This window comes from Haemorhous mexicanus, chromosome 1 (genome assembly GCF_027477595.1).
Source record: "Haemorhous mexicanus isolate bHaeMex1 chromosome 1, bHaeMex1.pri, whole genome shotgun sequence".
Lineage (NCBI taxonomy): Eukaryota > Metazoa > Chordata > Aves > Passeriformes > Fringillidae > Haemorhous > Haemorhous mexicanus.
The window spans coordinates 86801405-86820185 of NC_082341.1; positions in this window are offsets into that span (position 1 = coordinate 86801405).

Sequence of the window (18781 nt, forward strand, 5' to 3'; positions counted from 1 at the left end):
CTTTGGCCACGAATATTGCTTTTTAATTTTTTTAATTCAAGTATCAATGCCATGTCCCTTATTTCTTCCCATTCAAGTAGTGCCTACTTCTTTGATTTTTCCCCTGCTTTTGCAACAGCTGTGAGGTTACTTTTGGCCTCTTTTGGTCCTTTGCACTGCACCTCAGTTCTGCCCAGACCACTTTCTTTTAGTCACAAAATTTAACAATTTCTTTTTTTTTTTTTTCTTCAATTTCATTTCCTTTGCTGGTATCTCTGTTCCAGAGTGGTTCTAAGTCCTTCTTTTGTATTTCTGGCTTCAAGGAAGATCAATTTAAGCAAGCCTTGGTGTATGTGCTGCATGTCCCTGCACTGGATGACATGCCATGCCTTTTGATCTCTTTTGCTTTGGCCACGAATTTTGCTTTTTAATTTTTTTAATTCAAGTATCAATGCCATGTCCCTCATTTCTTCCCCTCCAAGTTGTGCCAACTTCATTGATTTTTCCCCTGCTTTTGCAACAGCTGTGAGGTTACTTTTGGCCTCTTTTGGTCCTTTGCACTGCACCTCATTTCCGCCCAGACCACTTTCTTGTAGTCACTATATCTCCTGATTTTCCATTTTTTGGCCTTCTTTTCAACTGCATTTCTTTTGATGATATCTCCTTTCTCAAGTGTTTGAAAGCCGTCCTTTGAAGGGCTCGCAAGATTCCGTTTGCCTTCCCGAAAGGAAATTTCATTTCCTTTCGGGAAGGCAAACGGAATCTTGCGATTTCAACGGGGACCAATTGGGCAAGCTTTGGTGCAAGTCCCTGCACTGGATGGCATGCCATGCCTTTTGATGGCTTTTGCTCTGGCAAAGATTTTTAAATTTTTTTTCTTTTTTTTTTTTAAAGTGTCCATGCCATGTCCCTTATTTCTTCCCATTCAAGTACTGCCTACTTCATTGATTTTTCCCCTGCTTTTGCAACAGCTGTGAGGTTACTTTTGGCCTCTTTTGGTCCTTTGCACTGCACCTCAGTTCTGCCCAGACCACTTTCTTTTAGTCACAAAATTTCCCAATTTCTTTTTTTTTTTCTTCAATTTCATTTCCTGTGCTGGTATCTCTATTCCAGAGTGTTTGTAGGTCCTTCTTTTGTATTTCTGGCTTCAAGGAGGATCAATGTGGGCAAGCCTTGGTGTATGTGCTGCATGTCCCTGCACTGGATGACATGCCATGCCTTTTGATCTCTTTTGCTTTGGCCACGAATATTGCTTTTTAATTTTTTTAATTCAAGTATCAATGCCATGTCCCTTATTTCTTCCCATTCAAGTAGTGCCTACTTCTTTGATTTTTCCCCTGCTTTTGCAACAGCTGTGAGGTTACTTTTGGCCTCTTTTGGTCCTTTGTACTGCACCTCAGTTCTGCCCAGACCACTTTCTTTTAGTCACAAAATTTCCCAATTTCTTTTTTTTTTTTTTTCTTCAATTTCATTTCCTTTGCTGGTATCTCTATTCCAGAGTGGTTCTAAGTCCTTCTTTTGTATTTCTGGCTTCAAGGAAGATCAATTTAAGCAAGCCTTGGTGTATGTGCTGCATGTCCCTGCACTGGATGTCATGCCATGCCCTTTCATCTCTTTTGCTTTGGCCTTGAATTTTGCTTTTTAATTTTTTTAATTCAAGTATCAATGCCATGTCCCTCATTTCTTCCCCTCCAAGTTGTGCCAACTTCATTGATTTTTCCCCTGCTTTTGCAACAGCTGTGAGGTTACTTTTGGCCTCTTTTGGTCCTTTGCACTGCACCTCATTTCCGCCCAGACCACTTTCTTGTAGTCACTATATCTCCTGATTTTCCATTTTTTGGCCTTCTTTTCAACTGCATTTCTTTTGATGATATCTCCTTTCTCAAGTGTTTGAAAGCCGTCCTTTGAAGGGCTCGCAAGATTCCGTTTGCCTTCCCGAAAGGAAATTTCATTTCCTTTCGGGAAGGCAAACGGAATCTTGCGATTTCAATGGGGACCAATTGGGCAAGCTTTGGTGCAAGTCCCTGCACTGGATGGCATGCCATGCCTTTTGATGGCTTTTGCTCTGGCAAAGATTTTTAAATTTTTTTTCATTTTTTTTTTTTAAAGTGTCCATGCCATGTCCCTTATTTCTTCCCATTCAAGTAGTGCCTACTTCATTGATTTTTCCCCTGCTTTTGCAACAGCTGTGAGGTTACTTTTGGCCTCTTTTGGTCCTTTGCACTGCACCTCAGTTCTGCCCAGACCACTTTCTTTTAGTCACAAAATTTCCCAATTTCTTTTTTTTTTTCTTCAATTTCATTTCCTTTGCTTGTATCTCTGTTCCAGAGTGTTTCTAAGTCCTTCTTTTGTATTTCTGGCTTCAAGGAGGATCAATTTAAGCAAGCCTTGGTGTATGTGCTGCATGTCCCTGCACTGGATGACATGCCATGCCCTTTCATCTCTTTTGCTTTGGCCTTGAATTTTGCTTTTTAATTTTTTTAATTCAAGTATCAATGCCATGTCCCTCATTTCTTCCCCTCCAAGTTGTGCCAACTTCATTGATTTTTCCCCTGCTTTTGCAACAGCTGTGAGGTTACTTTTGGCCTCTTTTGGTCCTTTGCACTGCACCTCATTTCCGCCCAGACCACTTTCTTGTAGTCACTATATCTCCTGATTTTCCATTTTTTGGCCTTCTTTTCAACTGCATTTCTTTTGATGATATCTCCTTTCTCAAGTGTTTGAAAGCCGTCCTTTGAAGGGCTCGCAAGATTCCGTTTGCCTTCCCGAAAGGAAATTTCATTTCCTTTCGGGAAGGCAAACGGAATCTTGCGATTTCAACGGGGACCAATTGGGCAAGCTTTGGTGCAAGTCCCTGCACTGGATGGCATGCCATGCCTTTTGATGGCTTTTGCTCTGGCAAAGATTTTTAAATTTTTTTTCTTTTTTTTTTTTAAAGTGTCCATGCCATGTCCCTTATTTCTTCCCATTCAAGTACTGCCTACTTCATTGATTTTTCCCCTGCTTTTGCAACAGCTGTGAGGTTACTTTTGGCCTCTTTTGGTCCTTTGCACTGCACCTCAGTTCTGCCCAGACCACTTTCTTTTAGTCACAAAATTTCCCAATTTCTTTTTTTTTTTCTTCAATTTCATTTCCTGTGCTGGTATCTCTATTCCAGAGTGTTTGTAGGTCCTTCTTTTGTATTTCTGGCTTCAAGGAGGATCAATGTGGGCAAGCCTTGGTGTATGTGCTGCATGTCCCTGCACTGGATGACATGCCATGCCTTTTGATCTCTTTTGCTTTGGCCACGAATATTGCTTTTTAATTTTTTTAATTCAAGTATCAATGCCATGTCCCTTATTTCTTCCCATTCAAGTAGTGCCTACTTCTTTGATTTTTCCCCTGCTTTTGCAACAGCTGTGAGGTTACTTTTGGCCTCTTTTGGTCCTTTGCACTGCACCTCAGTTCTGCCCAGACCACTTTCTTTTAGTCACAAAATTTAACAATTTCTTTTTTTTTTTTTTCTTCAATTTCATTTCCTTTGCTGGTATCTCTGTTCCAGAGTGGTTCTAAGTCCTTCTTTTGTATTTCTGGCTTCAAGGAAGATCAATTTAAGCAAGCCTTGGTGTATGTGCTGCATGTCCCTGCACTGGATGACATGCCATGCCTTTTGATCTCTTTTGCTTTGGCCACGAATTTTGCTTTTTAATTTTTTTAATTCAAGTATCAATGCCATGTCCCTCATTTCTTCCCCTCCAAGTTGTGCCAACTTCATTGATTTTTCCCCTGCTTTTGCAACAGCTGTGAGGTTACTTTTGGCCTCTTTTGGTCCTTTGCACTGCACCTCATTTCCGCCCAGACCACTTTCTTGTAGTCACTATATCTCCTGATTTTCCATTTTTTGGCCTTCTTTTCAACTGCATTTCTTTTGATGATATCTCCTTTCTCAAGTGTTTGAAAGCCGTCCTTTGAAGGGCTCGCAAGATTCCGTTTGCCTTCCCGAAAGGAAATTTCATTTCCTTTCGGGAAGGCAAACGGAATCTTGCGATTTCAACGGGGACCAATTGGGCAAGCTTTGGTGCAAGTCCCTGCACTGGATGGCATGCCATGCCTTTTGATGGCTTTTGCTCTGGCAAAGATTTTTAAATTTTTTTTCTTTTTTTTTTTTAAAGTGTCCATGCCATGTCCCTTATTTCTTCCCATTCAAGTACTGCCTACTTCATTGATTTTTCCCCTGCTTTTGCAACAGCTGTGAGGTTACTTTTGGCCTCTTTTGGTCCTTTGCACTGCACCTCAGTTCTGCCCAGACCACTTTCTTTTAGTCACAAAATTTCCCAATTTCTTTTTTTTTTTCTTCAATTTCATTTCCTGTGCTGGTATCTCTATTCCAGAGTGTTTGTAGGTCCTTCTTTTGTATTTCTGGCTTCAAGGAGGATCAATGTGGGCAAGCCTTGGTGTATGTGCTGCATGTCCCTGCACTGGATGACATGCCATGCCTTTTGATCTCTTTTGCTTTGGCCACGAATATTGCTTTTTAATTTTTTTAATTCAAGTATCAATGCCATGTCCCTTATTTCTTCCCATTCAAGTAGTGCCTACTTCTTTGATTTTTCCCCTGCTTTTGCAACAGCTGTGAGGTTACTTTTGGCCTCTTTTGGTCCTTTGTACTGCACCTCAGTTCTGCCCAGACCACTTTCTTTTAGTCACAAAATTTCCCAATTTCTTTTTTTTTTTTTTTCTTCAATTTCATTTCCTTTGCTGGTATCTCTATTCCAGAGTGGTTCTAAGTCCTTCTTTTGTATTTCTGGCTTCAAGGAAGATCAATTTAAGCAAGCCTTGGTGTATGTGCTGCATGTCCCTGCACTGGATGTCATGCCATGCCCTTTCATCTCTTTTGCTTTGGCCTTGAATTTTGCTTTTTAATTTTTTTAATTCAAGTATCAATGCCATGTCCCTCATTTCTTCCCCTCCAAGTTGTGCCAACTTCATTGATTTTTCCCCTGCTTTTGCAACAGCTGTGAGGTTACTTTTGGCCTCTTTTGGTCCTTTGCACTGCACCTCATTTCCGCCCAGACCACTTTCTTGTAGTCACTATATCTCCTGATTTTCCATTTTTTGGCCTTCTTTTCAACTGCATTTCTTTTGATGATATCTCCTTTCTCAAGTGTTTGAAAGCCGTCCTTTGAAGGGCTCGCAAGATTCCGTTTGCCTTCCCGAAAGGAAATTTCATTTCCTTTCGGGAAGGCAAACGGAATCTTGCGATTTCAATGGGGACCAATTGGGCAAGCTTTGGTGCAAGTCCCTGCACTGGATGGCATGCCATGCCTTTTGATGGCTTTTGCTCTGGCAAAGATTTTTAAATTTTTTTTCTTTTTTTTTTTTAAAGTGTCCATGCCATGTCCCTTATTTCTTCCCATTCAAGTAGTGCCTACTTCATTGATTTTTCCCCTGCTTTTGCAACAACTGTGAGGTTACTTTTGGCCTCTTTTGGTCCTTTGCACTGCACCTCAGTTCTGCCCAGACCACTTTCTTTTAGTCACAAAATTTCCCAATTTCTTTTTTTTTTTCTTCAATTTCATTTCCTTTGCTTGTATCTCTGTTCCAGAGTGTTTCTAAGTCCTTCTTTTGTATTTCTGGCTTCAAGGAGGATCAATTTAAGCAAGCCTTGGTGTATGTGCTGCATGTCCCTGCACTGGATGACATGCCATGCCCTTTCATCTCTTTTGCTTTGGCCTTGAATTTTGCTTTTTAATTTTTTTAATTCAAGTATCAATGCCATGTCCCTCATTTCTTCCCCTCCAAGTTGTGCCAACTTCATTGATTTTTCCCCTGCTTTTGCAACAGCTGTGAGGTTACTTTTGGCCTCTTTTGGTCCTTTGCACTGCACCTCATTTCCGCCCAGACCACTTTCTTGTAGTCACTATATCTCCTGATTTTCCATTTTTTGGCCTTCTTTTCAACTGCATTTCTTTTGATGATATCTCCTTTCTCAAGTGTTTGAAAGCCGTCCTTTGAAGGGCTCGCAAGATTCCGTTTGCCTTCCCGAAAGGAAATTTCATTTCCTTTCGGGAAGGCAAACGGAATCTTGCGATTTCAACGGGGACCAATTGGGCAAGCTTTGGTGCAAGTCCCTGCACTGGATGGCATGCCATGCCTTTTGATGGCTTTTGCTCTGGCAAAGATTTTTAAATTTTTTTTCTTTTTTTTTTTTAAAGTGTCCATGCCATGTCCCTTATTTCTTCCCATTCAAGTAGTGCCTACTTCATTGATTTTTCCCCTGCTTTTGCAACGGCTGTGAGGTTACTTTTGGCCTCTTTTGGTCCTTTGCACTGCACCTCAGTTCTGCCCAGACCACTTTCTTTTAGTCACAAAATTTCCCAATTTCTTTTTTTTTTTCTTCAATTTCATTTCCTGTGCTGGTATCTCTATTCCAGAGTGTTTGTAGGTCCTTCTTTTGTATTTCTGGCTTCAAGGAGGATCAATGTGGGCAAGCCTTGGTGTATGTGCTGCATGTCCCTGCACTGGATGACATGCCATGCCTTTTGATCTCTTTTGCTTTGGCCACGAATATTGCTTTTTAATTTTTTTAATTCAAGTATCAATGCCATGTCCCTTATTTCTTCCCATTCAAGTAGTGCCTACTTCTTTGATTTTTCCCCTGCTTTTGCAACAGCTGTGAGGTTACTTTTGGCCTCTTTTTGTCCTTTGCACTGCACCTCAGTTCTGCCCAGACCACTTTCTTTTAGTCACAAAATTTAACAATTTCTTTTTTTTTTTTTTTCTTCAATTTCATTTCCTTTGCTGGTATCTCTGTTCCAGAGTGGTTCTAAGTCCTTCTTTTGTATTTCTGGCTTCAAGGAAGATCAATTTAAGCAAGCCTTGGTGTATGTGCTGCATGTCCCTGCACTGGATGACATGCCATGCCCTTTCATCTCTTTTGCTTTGGCCTTGAATTTTGCTTTTTAATTTTTTTAATTCAAGTATCAATGCCATGTCCCTCATTTCTTCCCCTCCAAGTTGTGCCAACTTCATTGATTTTTCCCCTGCTTTTGCAACAGCTGTGAGGTTACTTTTGGCCTCTTTTGGTCCTTTGCACTGCACCTCATTTCCGCCCAGACCACTTTCTTGTAGTCACTATATCTCCTGATTTTCCATTTTTTGGCCTTCTTTTCAACTGCATTTCTTTTGATGATATCTCCTTTCTCAAGTGTTTGAAAGCCGTCCTTTGAAGGGCTCGCAAGATTCCGTTTGCCTTCCCGAAAGGAAATTTCATTTCCTTTCGGGAAGGCAAACGGAATCTTGCGATTTCAACGGGGACCAATTGGGCAAGCTTTGGTGCAAGTCCCTGCACTGGATGGCATGCCATGCCTTTTGATGGCTTTTGCTCTGGCAAAGATTTTTAAATTTTTTTTCTTTTTTTTTTTTAAAGTGTCCATGCCATGTCCCTTATTTCTTCCCATTCAAGTACTGCCTACTTCATTGATTTTTCCCCTGCTTTTGCAACAGCTGTGAGGTTACTTTTGGCCTCTTTTGGTCCTTTGCACTGCACCTCAGTTCTGCCCAGACCACTTTCTTTTAGTCACAAAATTTCCCAATTTCTTTTTTTTTTTCTTCAATTTCATTTCCTGTGCTGGTATCTCTATTCCAGAGTGTTTGTAGGTCCTTCTTTTGTATTTCTGGCTTCAAGGAGGATCAATGTGGGCAAGCCTTGGTGTATGTGCTGCATGTCCCTGCACTGGATGACATGCCATGCCTTTTGATCTCTTTTGCTTTGGCCACGAATATTGCTTTTTAATTTTTTTAATTCAAGTATCAATGCCATGTCCCTTATTTCTTCCCATTCAAGTAGTGCCTACTTCTTTGATTTTTCCCCTGCTTTTGCAACAGCTGTGAGGTTACTTTTGGCCTCTTTTGGTCCTTTGTACTGCACCTCAGTTCTGCCCAGACCACTTTCTTTTAGTCACAAAATTTAACAATTTCTTTTTTTTTTTTTTTCTTCAATTTCATTTCCTTTGCTGGTATCTCTATTCCAGAGTGGTTCTAAGTCCTTCTTTTGTATTTCTGGCTTCAAGGAAGATCAATTTAAGCAAGCCTTGGTGTATGTGCTGCATGTCCCTGCACTGGATGTCATGCCATGCCCTTTCATCTCTTTTGCTTTGGCCTTGAATTTTGCTTTTTAATTTTTTTAATTCAAGTATCAATGCCATGTCCCTCATTTCTTCCCCTCCAAGTTGTGCCAACTTCATTGATTTTTCCCCTGCTTTTGCAACAGCTGTGAGGTTACTTTTGGCCTCTTTTGGTCCTTTGCACTGCACCTCATTTCCGCCCAGACCACTTTCTTGTAGTCACTATATCTCCTGATTTTCCATTTTTTGGCCTTCTTTTCAACTGCATTTCTTTTGATGATATCTCCTTTCTCAAGTGTTTGAAAGCCGTCCTTTGAAGGGCTCGCAAGATTCCGTTTGCCTTCCCGAAAGGAAATTTCATTTCCTTTCGGGAAGGCAAACGGAATCTTGCGATTTCAACGGGGACCAATTGGGCAAGCTTTGGTGCAAGTCCCTGCACTGGATGGCATGCCATGCCTTTTGATGGCTTTTGCTCTGGCAAAGATTTTTAAATTTTTTTTCTTTTTTTTTTTTAAAGTGTCCATGCCATGTCCCTTATTTCTTCCCATTCAAGTAGTGCCTACTTCATTGATTTTTCCCCTGCTTTTGCAACAACTGTGAGGTTACTTTTGGCCTCTTTTGGTCCTTTGCACTGCACCTCAGTTCTGCCCAGACCACTTTCTTTTAGTCACAAAATTTCCCAATTTCTTTTTTTTTTTCTTCAATTTCATTTCCTTTGCTTGTATCTCTGTTCCAGAGTGTTTCTAAGTCCTTCTTTTGTATTTCTGGCTTCAAGGAGGATCAATTTAAGCAAGCCTTGGTGTATGTGCTGCATGTCCCTGCACTGGATGACATGCCATGCCCTTTCATCTCTTTTGCTTTGGCCTTGAATTTTGCTTTTTAATTTTTTTAATTCAAGTATCAATGCCATGTCCCTCATTTCTTCCCCTCCAAGTTGTGCCAACTTCATTGATTTTTCCCCTGCTTTTGCAACAGCTGTGAGGTTACTTTTGGCCTCTTTTGGTCCTTTGCACTGCACCTCATTTCCGCCCAGACCACTTTCTTGTAGTCACTATATCTCCTGATTTTCCATTTTTTGGCCTTCTTTTCAACTGCATTTCTTTTGATGATATCTCCTTTCTCAAGTGTTTGAAAGCCGTCCTTTGAAGGGCTCGCAAGATTCCGTTTGCCTTCCCGAAAGGAAATTTCATTTCCTTTCGGGAAGGCAAACGGAATCTTGCGATTTCAACGGGGACCAATTGGGCAAGCTTTGGTGCAAGTCCCTGCACTGGATGGCATGCCATGCCTTTTGATGGCTTTTGCTCTGGCAAAGATTTTTAAATTTTTTTTCTTTTTTTTTTTTAAAGTGTCCATGCCATGTCCCTTATTTCTTCCCATTCAAGTAGTGCCTACTTCATTGATATTTCCCCTGCTTTTGCAACGGCTGTGAGGTTACTTTTGGCCTCTTTTGGTCCTTTGCACTGCACCTCAGTTCTGCCCAGACCACTTTCTTTTAGTCACAAAATTTCCCAATTTCTTTTTTTTTTTCTTCAATTTCATTTCCTGTGCTGGTATCTCTATTCCAGAGTGTTTGTAGGTCCTTCTTTTGTATTTCTGGCTTCAAGGAGGATCAATGTGGGCAAGCCTTGGTGTATGTGCTGCATGTCCCTGCACTGGATGACATGCCATGCCTTTTGATCTCTTTTGCTTTGGCCATGAATTTTGCTTTTTAATTTTTTTAATTCAAGTATCAATGCCATGTCCTTCATTTCTTCCCCTCCAAGTAGTGCCTACTTCTTTGATTTTTCCCCTGCTTTTGCAACAGCTGTGAGGTTACTTTTGGCCTCTTTTGGTCCTTTGCACTGCACCTCAGTTCTGCCCAGACCACTTTCTTTTAGTCACAAAATTTCCCAATTTCTTTTTTTTTTTTTTTCTTCAATTTCATTTCCTTTGCTGGTATCTCTGTTCCAGAGTGTTTGTAGGTCCTTCTTTTGTATTTCTGGCTTCAAGGAGGATCAATTTAAGCAAGCCTTGGTGTATGTGCTGCATGTCCCTGCACTGGATGACATGCCATGCCTTTTGATCTCTTTTGCTTTGGCCATGAATTTTGCTTTTTAATTTTTTTAATTCAAGTATCAATGCCATGTCCCTCATTTCTTCCCCTCCAAGTTGTGCCTACTTCTTTGATTTTTCCCCTGCTTTTGCAACAGCTGTGAGGTTACTTTTGGCCTCTTTTGGTCCTTTGCACTGCACCTCATTTCCGCCCAGACCACTTTCTTGTAGTCACTATATCTCCTGATTTTCCATTTTTTGGCCTTTTTTTCAACTGCATTTCTTTTGATGATATCTCCTTTCTCAAGTGTTTGAAAGCCGTCCTTTGAAGGGCTCGCAAGATTCCGTTTGCCTTCCCGAAAGGAAATTTCATTTCCTTTCGGGAAGGCAAACGGAATCTTGCGATTTCAACGGGGACCAATTGGGCAAGCTTTGGTGCAAGTCCCTGCACTGGATGGCATGCCATGCCTTTTGATGGCTTTTGCTCAGGCAAAGATTTTTTAATTTTTTTCTTTTTTTTTTTTTAAGTGTCCATGCCATGTCCCTTATTTCTTCCCATTCAAGTAGTGCCTACTTCTTTGATTTTTCCCCTGCTTTTGCAACAGCTGTGAGGTTACTTTTGGCCTCTTTTGGTCCTTTGCACTGCACCTCAGTTCTGCCCAGACCACTTTCTTTTAGTCACAAAATTTAACAATTTCTTTTTTTTTTTTTTTCTTCAATTTCATTTCCTTTGCTGGTATCTCTGTTCCAGAGTGGTTCTAAGTCCTTCTTTTGTATTTCTGGCTTCAAGGAAGATCAATTTAAGCAAGCCTTGGTGTATGTGCTGCATGTCCCTGCACTGGATGACATGCCATGCCCTTTCATCTCTTTTGCTTTGGCCTTGAATTTTGCTTTTTAATTTTTTTAATTCAAGTATCAATGCCATGTCCCTCATTTCTTCCCCTCCAAGTTGTGCCTAATTCATTGATTTTTCCCCTGCTTTTGCAACAGCTGTGAGGTTACTTTTGGCCTCTTTTGGTCCTTTGCACTGCACCTCATTTCCGCCCAGACCACTTTCTTGTAGTCACTATATCTCCTGATTTTCCATTTTTTGGCCTTCTTTTCAACTGCATTTCTTTTGATGATATCTCCTTTCTCAAGTGTTTGAAAGCCGTCCTTTGAAGGGCTCGCAAGATTCCGTTTGCCTTCCCGAAAGGAAATTTCATTTCCTTTCGGGAAGGCAAACGGAATCTTGCGATTTCAACGGGGACCAATTGGGCAAGCTTTGGTGCAAGTCCCTGCACTGGATGGCATGCCATGCCTTTTGATGGCTTTTGCTCTGGCAAAGATTTTTAAATTTTTTTTCTTTTTTTTTTTTAAAGTGTCCATGCCATGTCCCTTATTTCTTCCCATTCAAGTACTGCCTACTTCATTGATTTTTCCCCTGCTTTTGCAACAGCTGTGAGGTTACTTTTGGCCTCTTTTGGTCCTTTGCACTGCACCTCAGTTCTGCCCAGACCACTTTCTTTTAGTCACAAAATTTCCCAATTTCTTTTTTTTTTTCTTCAATTTCATTTCCTGTGCTGGTATCTCTATTCCAGAGTGTTTGTAGGTCCTTCTTTTGTATTTCTGGCTTCAAGGAGGATCAATGTGGGCAAGCCTTGGTGTATGTGCTGCATGTCCCTGCACTGGATGACATGCCATGCCTTTTGATCTCTTTTGCTTTGGCCACGAATATTGCTTTTTAATTTTTTTAATTCAAGTATCAATGCCATGTCCCTTATTTCTTCCCATTCAAGTAGTGCCTACTTCATTGATTTTTCCCCTGCTTTTGCAACAGCTGTGAGGTTACTTTTGGCCTCTTTTGGTCCTTTGCACTGCACCTCAGTTCTGCCCAGACCACTTTCTTTTAGTCACAAAATTTCCCAATTTCTTTTTTTTTTTTTTTCTTCAATTTCATTTCCTTTGCTGGTATCTCTATTCCAGAGTGGTTCTAAGTCCTTCTTTTGTATTTCTGGCTTCAAGGAAGATCAATTTAAGCAAGCCTTGGTGTATGTGCTGCATGTCCCTGCACTGGATGTCATGCCATGCCCTTTCATCTCTTTTGCTTTGGCCTTGAATTTTGCTTTTTAATTTTTTTAATTCAAGTATCAATGCCATGTCCCTCATTTCTTCCCCTCCAAGTTGTGCCAACTTCATTGATTTTTCCCCTGCTTTTGCAACAGCTGTGAGGTTACTTTTGGCCTCTTTTGGTCCTTTGCACTGCACCTCATTTCCGCCCAGACCACTTTCTTGTAGTCACTATGTCTCCTGATTTTCCATTTTTTGGCCTTCTTTTCAACTGCATTTCTTTTGATGATATCTCCTTTCTCAAGTGTTTGAAAGCCGTCCTTTGAAGGGCTCGCAAGATTCCGTTTGCCTTCCCGAAAGGAAATTTCATTTCCTTTCGGGAAGGCAAACGGAATCTTGCGATTTCAACGGGGACCAATTGGGCAAGCTTTGGTGCAAGTCCCTGCACTGGATGGCATGCCATGCCTTTTGATGGCTTTTGCTCTGGCAAAGATTTTTTAATTTTTTTTCTTTTTTTTTTTTAAAGTGTCCATGCCATGTCCCTTATTTCTTCCCATTCAAGTAGTGCCTACTTCATTGATTTTTCCCCTGCTTTTGCAACAGCTGTGAGGTTACTTTTGGCCTCTTTTGGTCCTTTGCACTGCACCTCAGTTCTGCCCAGACCACTTTCTTTTAGTCACAAAATTTCCCAATTTCTTTTTTTTTTTCTTCAATTTCATTTCCTTTGCTTGTATCTCTGTTCCAGAGTGTTTCTAAGTCCTTCTTTTGTATTTCTGGCTTCAAGGAGGATCAATTTAAGCAAGCCTTGGTGTATGTGCTGCATGTCCCTGCACTGGATGACATGCCATGCCCTTTCATCTCTTTTGCTTTGGCCTTGAATTTTGCTTTTTAATTTTTTTAATTCAAGTATCAATGCCATGTCCCTCATTTCTTCCCCTCCAAGTTGTGCCTACTTCATTGATTTTTCCCCTGCTTTTGCAACAGCTGTGAGGTTAATTTTGGCCTCTTTTGGTCCTTTGCACTGCACCTCATTTCCGCCCAGACCACTTTCTTGTAGTCACTATATCTCCTGATTTTCCATTTTTTGGCCTTCTTTTCAACTGCATTTCTTTTGATGATATCTCCTTTCTCAAGTGTTTGAAAGCCGTCCTTTGAAGGGCTCGCAAGATTCCGTTTGCCTTCCCGAAAGGAAATTTCATTTCCTTTCGGGAAGGCAAACGGAATCTTGCGATTTCAACGGGGACCAATTGGGCAAGCTTTGGTGCAAGTCCCTGCACTGGATGGCATGCCATGCCTTTTGATGGCTTTTGCTCTGGCAAAGATTTTTAAATTTTTTTTCTTTTTTTTTTTTAAAGTGTCCATGCCATGTCCCTTATTTCTTCCCATTCAAGTAGTGCCTACTTCTTTGATTTTTCCCCTGCTTTTGCAACAGCTGTGAGGTTACTTTTGGCCTCTTTTGGTCCTTTGCACTGCACCTCAGTTCTGCCCAGACCACTTTCTTTTAGTCACAAAATTTAACAATTTCTTTTTTTTTTTTTTTCTTCAATTTCATTTCCTTTGCTGGTATCTCTGTTCCAGAGTGGTTCTAAGTCCTTCTTTTGTATTTCTGGCTTCAAGGAAGATCAATTTAAGCAAGCCTTGGTGTATGTGCTGCATGTCCCTGCACTGGATGACATGCCATGCCCTTTCATCTCTTTTGCTTTGGCCTTGAATTTTGCTTTTTAATTTTTTTAATTCAAGTATCAATGCCATGTCCCTCATTTCTTCCCCTCCAAGTTGTGCCTAATTCATTGATTTTTCCCCTGCTTTTGCAACAGCTGTGAGGTTACTTTTGGCCTCTTTTGGTCCTTTGCACTGCACCTCATTTCCGCCCAGACCACTTTCTTGTAGTCACTATATCTCCTGATTTTCCATTTTTTGGCCTTCTTTTCAACTGCATTTCTTTTGATGATATCTCCTTTCTCAAGTGTTTGAAAGCCGTCCTTTGAAGGGCTCGCAAGATTCCGTTTGCCTTCCCGAAAGGAAATTTCATTTCCTTTCGGGAAGGCAAACGGAATCTTGCGATTTCAACGGGGACCAATTGGGCAAGCTTTGGTGCAAGTCCCTGCACTGGATGGCATGCCATGCCTTTTGATGGCTTTTGCTCTGGCAAAGATTTTTAAATTTTTTTTCTTTTTTTTTTTTAAAGTGTCCATGCCATGTCCCTTATTTCTTCCCATTCAAGTACTGCCTACTTCATTGATTTTTCCCCTGCTTTTGCAACAGCTGTGAGGTTACTTTTGGCCTCTTTTGGTCCTTTGCACTGCACCTCAGTTCTGCCCAGACCACTTTCTTTTAGTCACAAAATTTCCCAATTTCTTTTTTTTTTTCTTCAATTTCTTTTCCTGTGCTGGTATCTCTATTCCAGAGTGTTTGTAGGTCCTTCTTTTGTATTTCTGGCTTCAAGGAGGATCAATGTGGGCAAGCCTTGGTGTATGTGCTGCATGTCCCTGCACTGGATGACATGCCATGCCTTTTGATCTCTTTTGCTTTGGCCACGAATATTGCTTTTTAATTTTTTTAATTCAAGTATCAATGCCATGTCCCTTATTTCTTCCCATTCAAGTAGTGCCTACTTCTTTGATTTTTCCCCTGCTTTTGCAACAGCTGTGAGGTTACTTTTGGCCTCTTTTGGTCCTTTGCACTGCACCTCAGTTCTGCCCAGACCACTTTCTTTTAGTCACAAAATTTAACAATTTCTTTTTTTTTTTTTTTCTTCAATTTCATTTCCTTTGCTGGTATCTCTATTCCAGAGTGGTTCTAAGTCCTTCTTTTGTATTTCTGGCTTCAAGGAAGATCAATTTAAGCAAGCCTTGGTGTATGTGCTGCATGTCCCTGCACTGGATGTCATGCCATGCCCTTTCATCTCTTTTGCTTTGGCCTTGAATTTTGCTTTTTAATTTTTTTAATTCAAGTATCAATGCCATGTCCCTCATTTCTTCCCCTCCAAGTTGTGCCAACTTCATTGATTTTTCCCCTGCTTTTGCAACAGCTGTGAGGTTACTTTTGGCCTCTTTTGGTCCTTTGCACTGCACCTCATTTCCGCCCAGACCACTTTCTTGTAGTCACTATGTCTCCTGATTTTCCATTTTTTGGCCTTCTTTTCAACTGCATTTCTTTTGATGATATCTCCTTTCTCAAGTGTTTGAAAGCCGTCCTTTGAAGGGCTCGCAAGATTCCGTTTGCCTTCCCGAAAGGAAATTTCATTTCCTTTCGGGAAGGCAAACGGAATCTTGCGATTTCAACGGGGACCAATTGGGCAAGCTTTGGTGCAAGTCCCTGCACTGGATGGCATGCCATGCCTTTTGATGGCTTTTGCTCTGGCAAAGATTTTTTAATTTTTTTTCTTTTTTTTTTTTAAAGTGTCCATGCCATGTCCCTTATTTCTTCCCATTCAAGTAGTGCCTACTTCATTGATTTTTCCCCTGCTTTTGCAACAGCTGTGAGGTTACTTTTGGCCTCTTTTGGTCCTTTGCACTGCACCTCAGTTCTGCCCAGACCACTTTCTTTTAGTCACAAAATTTCCCAATTTCTTTTTTTTTTTCTTCAATTTCATTTCCTTTGCTTGTATCTCTGTTCCAGAGTGTTTCTAAGTCCTTCTTTTGTATTTCTGGCTTCAAGGAGGATCAATTTAAGCAAGCCTTGGTGTATGTGCTGCATGTCCCTGCACTGGATGACATGCCATGCCCTTTCATCTCTTTTGCTTTCGCCTTGAATTTTGCTTTTTAATTTTTTTAATTCAAGTATCAATGCCATGTCCCTCATTTCTTCCCCTCCAAGTAGTGCCTACTTCATTGATTTTTCCCCTGCTTTTGCAACAGCTGTGAGGTTACTTTTGGCCTCTTTTGGTCCTTTGCACTGCACCTCATTTCCGCCCAGACCACTTTCTTGTAGTCACTATATCTCCTGATTTTCCATTTTTTGGCCTTCTTTTCAACTGCATTTCTTTTGATGATATCTCCTTTCTCAAGTGTTTGAAAGCCGTCCTTTGAAGGGCTCGCAAGATTCCGTTTGCCTTCCCGAAAGGAAATTTCATTTCCTTTCGGGAAGGCAAACGGAATCTTGCGATTTCAACGGGGACCAATTGGGCAAGCTTTGGTGCAAGTCCCTGCACTGGATGGCATGCCATGCCTTTTGATGGCTTTTGCTCTGGCAAAGATTTTTAAATTTTTTTTCTTTTTTTTTTTTAAAGTGTCCATGCCATGTCCCTTATTTCTTCCCATTCAAGTAGTGCCTACTTCATTGATTTTTCCCCTGCTTTTGCAACAGCTGTGAGGTTACTTTTGGCCTCTTTTGGTCCTTTGCACTGCACCTCAGTTCTGCCCAGACCACTTTCTTTTAGTCACAAAATTTCCCAATTTCTTTTTTTTTTTTTTTCTTCAATTTCATTTCCTTTGCTGGTATCTCTATTCCAGAGTGGTTCTAAGTCCTTCTTTTGTATTTCTGGCTTCAAGGAAGATCAATTTAAGCAAGCCTTGGTGTATGTGCTGCATGTCCCTGCACTGGATGTCATGCCATGCCCTTTCATCTCTTTTGCTTTGGCCTTGAATTTTGCTTTTTAATTTTTTTAATTCAAGTATCAATGCCATGTCCCTCATTTCTTCCCCTCCAAGTTGTGCCAACTTCATTGATTTTTCCCCTGCTTTTGCAACAGCTGTGAGGTTACTTTTGGCCTCTTTTGGTCCTTTGCACTGCACCTCATTTCCGCCCAGACCACTTTCTTGTAGTCACTATGTCTCCTGATTTTCCATTTTTTGGCCTTCTTTTCAACTGCATTTCTTTTGATGATATCTCCTTTCTCAAGTGTTTGAAAGCCGTCCTTTGAAGGGCTCGCAAGATTCCGTTTGCCTTCCCGAAAGGAAATTTCATTTCCTTTCGGGAAGGCAAACGGAATCTTGCGATTTCAACGGGGACCAATTGGGCAAGCTTTGGTGCAAGTCCCTGCACTGGATGGCATGCCATGCCTTTTGATGGCTTTTGCTCTGGCAAAGATTTTTTAATTTTTTTTCTTTTTTTTTTTTAAAGTGTCCATGCCATGTCCCTTATTTCTTCCCATTCAAGTAGTGCCTACTTCATTGATTTTTCCCCTGCTTTTGCAACAGCTGTGAGGTTACTTTTGGCCTCTTTTGGTCCTTTGCACTGCACCTCAGTTCTGCCCAGACCACTTTCTTTTAGTCACAAAATTTAACAATTTCTTTTTTTTTTTTTTTCTTCAATTTCATTTCCTTTGCTGGTATCTCTGTTCCAGAGTGGTTCTAAGTCCTTCTTTTGTATTTCTGGCTTCAAGGAAGATCAATTTAAGCAAGCCTTGGTGTATGTGCTGCATGTCCCTGCACTGGATGACATGCCATGCCCTTTCATCTCTTTTGCTTTGGCCTTGAATTTTGCTTTTTAATTTTTTTAATTCAAGTATCAATGCCATGTCCCTCATTTCTTCCCCTCCAAGTTGTGCCTAATTCATTGATTTTTCCCCTGCTTTTGCAACAGCTGTGAGGTTAATTTTGGCCTCTTTTGGTCCTTTGCACTGCACCTCATTTCCGCCCAGACCACTTTCTTGTAGTCACTATATCTCCTGATTTTCCATTTTTTGGCCTTCTTTTCAACTGCATTTCTTTTGATGATATCTCCTTTCTCAAGTGTTTGAAAGCCGTCCTTTGAAGGGCTCGCAAGATTCCGTTTGCCTTCCCGAAAGGAAATTTCATTTCCTTTCGGGAAGGCAAACGGAATCTTGCGATTTCAACGGGGACCAATTGGGCAAGCTTTGGTGCAAGTCCCTGCACTGGATGGCATGCCATGCCTTTTGATGGCTTTTGCTCTGGCAAAGATTTTTAAATTTTTTTTCTTTTTTTTTTTTAAAGTGTCCATGCCATGTCCCTTATTTCTTCCCATTCAAGTAGTGCCTACTTCATTGATTTTTCCCCTGCTTTTGCAACAGCTGTGAGGTTACTTTTGGCCTCTTTTGGTCCTTTGCACTGCACCTCAGTTCTGCCCAGACCACTTTCTTTTAGTCACAAAATTTCCCAATTTCTTTTTTTTTTTCTTCAATTTCATTTCCTGTGCTGGTATCTCTATTCCAGAGTGTTTGTAGGTCCTTCTTTTGTATTTCTGGCTTCAAGGAGGATCAATGTGGGCAAGCCTTGGTGTATGTGCTGCATGTCCCTGCACTGGATGACATGCCATGCCTTTTGATCTCTTTTGCTTTGGCCACGAATATTGCTTTTTAATTTTTTTAATTCAAGTATCAATGCCATGTCCCTTATTTCTTCCCATTCAAGTAGTGCCTACTTCATTGATTTTTCCCCTGCTTTTGCAACAGCTGTGAGGTTACTTTTGGCCTCTTTTGGTCCTTTGCACTGCACCTCAGTTCTGCCCAGACCACTTTCTTTTAGTCACAAAATTTCCCAATTTCTTTTTTTTTTTTTTTCTTCAATTTCATTTCCTTTGCTGGTATCTCTATTCCAGAGTGGTTCTAAGTCCTTCTTTTGTATTTCTGGCTTCAAGGAAGATCAATTTAAGCAAGCCTTGGTGTATGTGCTGCATGTCCCTGCACTGGATGTCATGCCATGCCCTTTCATCTC